Genomic DNA, 5185 nt, shown 5'->3' on the forward strand with positions numbered 1-5185 from the left:
ATATATATATATGTATGTGTATATATGTATGTGTGTATATATAATATATATATATATGTATCCTCAGTGCATAGAAAGGCTGTATTTTATTGAAATAACCCACCATTGTGCTGTAGTTCATTGTGGGGAAAGGGGGGGGAATGTGTTTATTGTATCACATTGTGAGGTGGAAAGTAAACAGGATTTATGTTGATTTCCTTCTCATTATGTTGACTTTGGGGGAGTTGAGCTCTGTCTTCACAGCATGGATGGAAAGACCTGTTCTGTTTTATCAATCTCAAAAGCAGATAGCTGGTTTAATCAGAAAACTACACCACAAACTATTTGATGATGTGGTGCTTAAGATCAAGCAGAAATCAAAAATATCCTAGACTTCTTACATACCTTCATAGGTTTACCATTACCTAGGTGTTCATTTTCATCATTATGGATGGGCTTTGGAGATCCAGGCCTGTCCAAAGAGGTTACCATGCTCCCTCTGCTGAATTCTACTTTATAAACCAATAAGTAAAATTAATTCTCACAGTTGGGTTAAAAAAAAAGTTAAATACCTACATTGCTTGGTAAGTTGTTGAAACTCAAGCTCAAGTTTTTAGCTGGTTAATAATAGCTTAGGCTTCAACCACATTGGCCTAGAGACCAGTTGGTTACAACCTGGTAATCTCTGGTCAATATGGAAAAATATATATTCCCCAATTATTTGGCAAGTGGTTACTAGCTGTTGGTGAAGTAGGTTGCAAGAAGGGTGCTACAAAAACCTCCTTGTGATTGCTTTGGTTGCTAACTGGTTGCTGCTGTTTCCCATAGTTTCCAGTGCTGGTGCAACATTTACTTTCAAAGTAAAAGTTGTGCCTTACCACTGATGTTTCAAAGGGACATCTTTTATTTTGATGGTGAATGATCTGTTTCCAGCTGGCATTGCACTCTTCCCAATTTCTCTACTGCTTAGCAAGTGGTTGGCAAGTGTTTGCAGACAAGTCAGCATCTTCCCAATAAATTATTGACATTTGTGGTAATCTATTAGCAGCCCAAACAATCACAAGAAGGTGTTTAGTACTGCACCACCTAGCGACTGTTGGCGAGAACTGGTGAGGGAATACATGCACAACTAATTGGTGCCAGGCAGTTTCTAACCCAATTCTAGATCTGGGTAATTGAGGCTTTAGTGTTTTTGTAGCACTTACAGTAACTAGGTTGACTGAGGAAGACATTGACTTTGAAACATGTCGGCCGAAGTAAGTCAAACTTGGGAACAAATGTAAAAGTGCTGAGAAAATTGTGCGCTCACAGTTGGTGATCCCAACTGCTGCTCTTGCCTTTTACACTTAGCAATCCAAGATGTAAGAGATGTAATTCTGCACTTTTAAAACTGTGGCTACATTTCTCCATGTTTTGTTATCCCCTGTTTAGGGGATGGAAACACAACATGAAGAGCATCCATCTTCCTCGAAGTCCCAAGTAGCCACTAGAGCAAGTTTCACAAATATAGTGAGCCAATGCCAAAGCAACAAACAAACAAGTTTGTCTATGGATCCAAACTGAGATGACCTGACCAAAAGAAACAAAACAAAACAATAAGACTAATAATAAAAATGTCCTGTCTAGCATAAACAAGAAAGAACTGTTCAAAAGAAATTGCAGCTCAGCCCTGATCACACCTTTAACCTTGAACACAAAACACATTGCAGAAGTTACACATTAGCACAGGCGTGGCTCTTTGGAAAGTGGAGATGTGAATCATCCTCTCCCTTAATGGTAGCCACCTTGGCTCCTTCTGTAGGGTGTGGTATTCAAGCTGAATCCAATCATCTTTGAGCTATATATGAGGCACACATATTGCTGCCAGGCACCTTCACTTTCCTTTAACGGAAAGAAACACGTTAGACAGAATGGCACAAAAACCATGACAACAGTTTTAACAGTGTACTCTACCTGTATTGTGGTACTGAGGTATGTTTTAAAGTAGATTATTAATTTTCAAACAAGTGGCCCATTATACAGTTATATTAATTGCCTCTTGCGGAACAGTTTTGGTGTAAATTGGGTCTTTCTGAGTGCACAGTGTGCAAGAGTGCACGAGGGCATGTAAGGGACATAAATTTCCTTTCTTTTTAAACACTAAACTAAGTTGAACTAAATGCCCGCTGTCAGAGTTGGTTGCCTCTCCAAATGATATGTTCTGGTGCCAAGCTTGTAAGATTTATTCACATTGCTTTTTCCTGTGGCACCACACAACACAAGTTGACAGTTTTGAAAATTGTGACTCCACCAGCATTGGTGATCCTCTCACTTTTCCTTTCCTTTGGCCAGAATGTCTTTTTCTTGTTGTAAGTTCAATACCGACTGCAAAAAGATTACAAACCAAACCAAAACATTTCCTATAGTCAGAGGCCATGTCTAATAGATTTTCCTTTGAAAACGCATCTTTTTCTCTCCGTTTTGGCGTTCCGTCCACACTGAGACTGTGTTTTCGATCAAGGAAAACGGAATGTTTTGAAAATGCCGTTTTCGGGTCGCAGTGTGGCCAGCAAACCCGGAGCCTATTAAACTAAGATAGCGGAGGGCATAACACAGCAGTTGTTTTGTCTGCTCTCAATTTTGACAGCCCTATTAAAGATTAATATCAGTTTGTACATGCTTCATATAGCTTTTCTTCAAATTCTTTCATTCTCACTCGCTTTTGCAACTTTGTGCTTTTGTGTTACTCACAGCAACAACTCCACTTCATTGTTAGTCAATTTAAAAAACTTGGTGCCTTTCCTCAACATTTTGCTGTGACGTTTCAAAGAGCTGGAAAGTAAATAAACGGCAGACAGAAATGAGGCAGGTCGAATCGCTTTGCGTTTCACACATGCGCAGTACTGGAACATAAGCATTTTCGGACGTTTTTAATGTGAAAACGAATTAAAATGATAGTGTGAACGCAGAGCATCATTTTCAGACGTGTACAAATTTCAAATTTATCCGGGCTAGTGTAGACGTAGCCATGTAGGTCATTTGTTAGCTTTTTGTGTTTGACTGGTTGTTCTAAGTGACAAATGGCACCCTTACCCTTTCACAGTTAAAAGTAACTGTATCACACAGTGTGCTTGATTTTAAACTGACACAAAAAAGAACCATACTTTTAGCTAGCACGCTGCTAAACTGCTAAAAGATAGCTAACAGCACGCTAACATTATCACTGTGAGCATGTGAGCTTGATGATGGTGGGGATTTATCTCAAATTACCAGTCTCACAGAGCTGCTGGCTCTAGACTTGTTAAGAAATACTTTAACACAGAAAACAGCTTTATGTATATGAACAGGAAGATTGCATATCTTTGGTGCCATGACTAATTAACTCCTGACAGCTGGCGGTGACATAATCCAAACTTGTTCAATTGACTGTACACAAGCATGAGGTTCATGCCAAGAATATATGACGTTAATATTGCTTTGCAAAAAAAGGTCTTCTGTTTGAGAGGCGCGTGGGTGGGCGCGGGGCAGCTTGGAGCGGCAGATGTGGTGTGTGTGAAGGGACGAGTCCAGGCATGCTTATGCAAGTCACCACCACGTAGTTCATTTCATGTTTTGTGCATGTTAGCTTGCTGAAACATTGGAACACATAAAGAAAAGTGCTGTGATTATTTTATACCACCAAATGTTTGCTCTGTCATGTTACTTAGAAGTGACTGAAGCAGAAATATGTTGCAAAGTGCAAACAAGTGCAAAACTTTTCATCTTTGCTTTTTAATCTTTCACGCTTTCAGTAAAATGACTTTATTGTTTATGTACTTCATATTGAACTTACTCAACAGTTTTTCTACTGACACCTGAAAACTGAGCTACTTTAAACCCCTGAGCCGTCAATAGATCGGCTTGGCCCCCCGAGTGCCAGCTACTTTCTGCGATTGTTATTTCCTCTTTTTCTCTCCTCTCCTCTGCGACTGAGGGTGGGACATAACAATTTATTCCTTCGCTAACTGTTGAATCTGATTGTTGGTGACTTGAGTGCCCCAAAGGATCTGAGCAGTCATTTTTAGCTGAAGCATGTTTTTTGCCAGAGAATTACTGTAAACAATCGTTTTCTAATAAGTAACAGACTTGTTTACAGTGTACACACTGACAGGCCTTTATCAAGCTTTATGGATGGGGAAAGAAGTGACCCTCGTACCCTCACATACCCCTGAGGGGATCTCATTAGCTGGTCAAGACCGCTTTTGTCCAGTTGAGCCAAAGATCTGCCAGAGGCTTAGGAAAGACATTAACATTGTGGTGTACAGTATTTTTCTGTGCACCCTCCTCTTCCGGCTCATGTTTATGCTTTTTAACTGCATGTTGTTGGACTAATGTTTGAACTGAGCAAATAAAAAACTTTTATTAGGTTATTTCTGAATAATTTTAGCATAATTTTATGTTTTGTGCACGGAAATAGCTATGTTAATTGATGGTTTATAATTAAATGTAGTTGCAGTCGGGGGGCCTAAAACCGCTATCAGATTCCTGAGTCGATCAGTGCGTTAGGGCCTGTAAAACTTGAGCTGTTGTGACCAAACAGGGAAGTTAAGAATCTAGTCAGGATTCAACACAACAAATAGAATTGTATAGAAGAAGAATAGAAGAAATGTGTATGCCATCCAACATTTTATTTATAATTAAGATATAGATACACTGAAACTGATTGTTTAAGTGGTATAATGTGATTTCTTTTAAATATGTGTCACACCATGTGCTTGTAGGTTACCACTGATCCATTAATTTTTCTTCTTTGTTGGTCACAGGAAATGTAAACTATTAACTTTACACTTGTTTGACACTATCACACATTAATTATGAAGTCATTCTTTTTCCCAGAGGCTGTGCTGTGTGAAATGATGATACAGTTTATGCATTCTCTTCCTTCGAGCTCTCATTTCAAAGAAAATCACATTGTGGGAGAAGAATTGTCTGCAAAAGCTCGATCAGCTCTTTTGTTTTTATTTCCTCTTTCCCACTAAACAGTGCTGGCATGTTCAGGAGGGTACGTTTAATACCAATACACTTCACATCCAGGACAGACAAATCCTACAAGTGCTGTGTCCAAAAAGCATACCTGAGGGAAGGAAAATAAGCCATTGTATTGCAGTCGTATTATTTCCTTAGTGTTTCAAAAATGGATTAATGTATCCTGGTGTTGCTGTATTGTTCTTATCAGGGAGGTGGGGGG

The sequence above is a fragment of the Pundamilia nyererei genome, unplaced genomic scaffold (assembly GCF_000239375.1).
Source record: "Pundamilia nyererei isolate P.nyererei 1_Seehausen unplaced genomic scaffold, PunNye1.0 scaffold00127, whole genome shotgun sequence".
NCBI lineage: Eukaryota > Metazoa > Chordata > Actinopteri > Cichliformes > Cichlidae > Pundamilia > Pundamilia nyererei.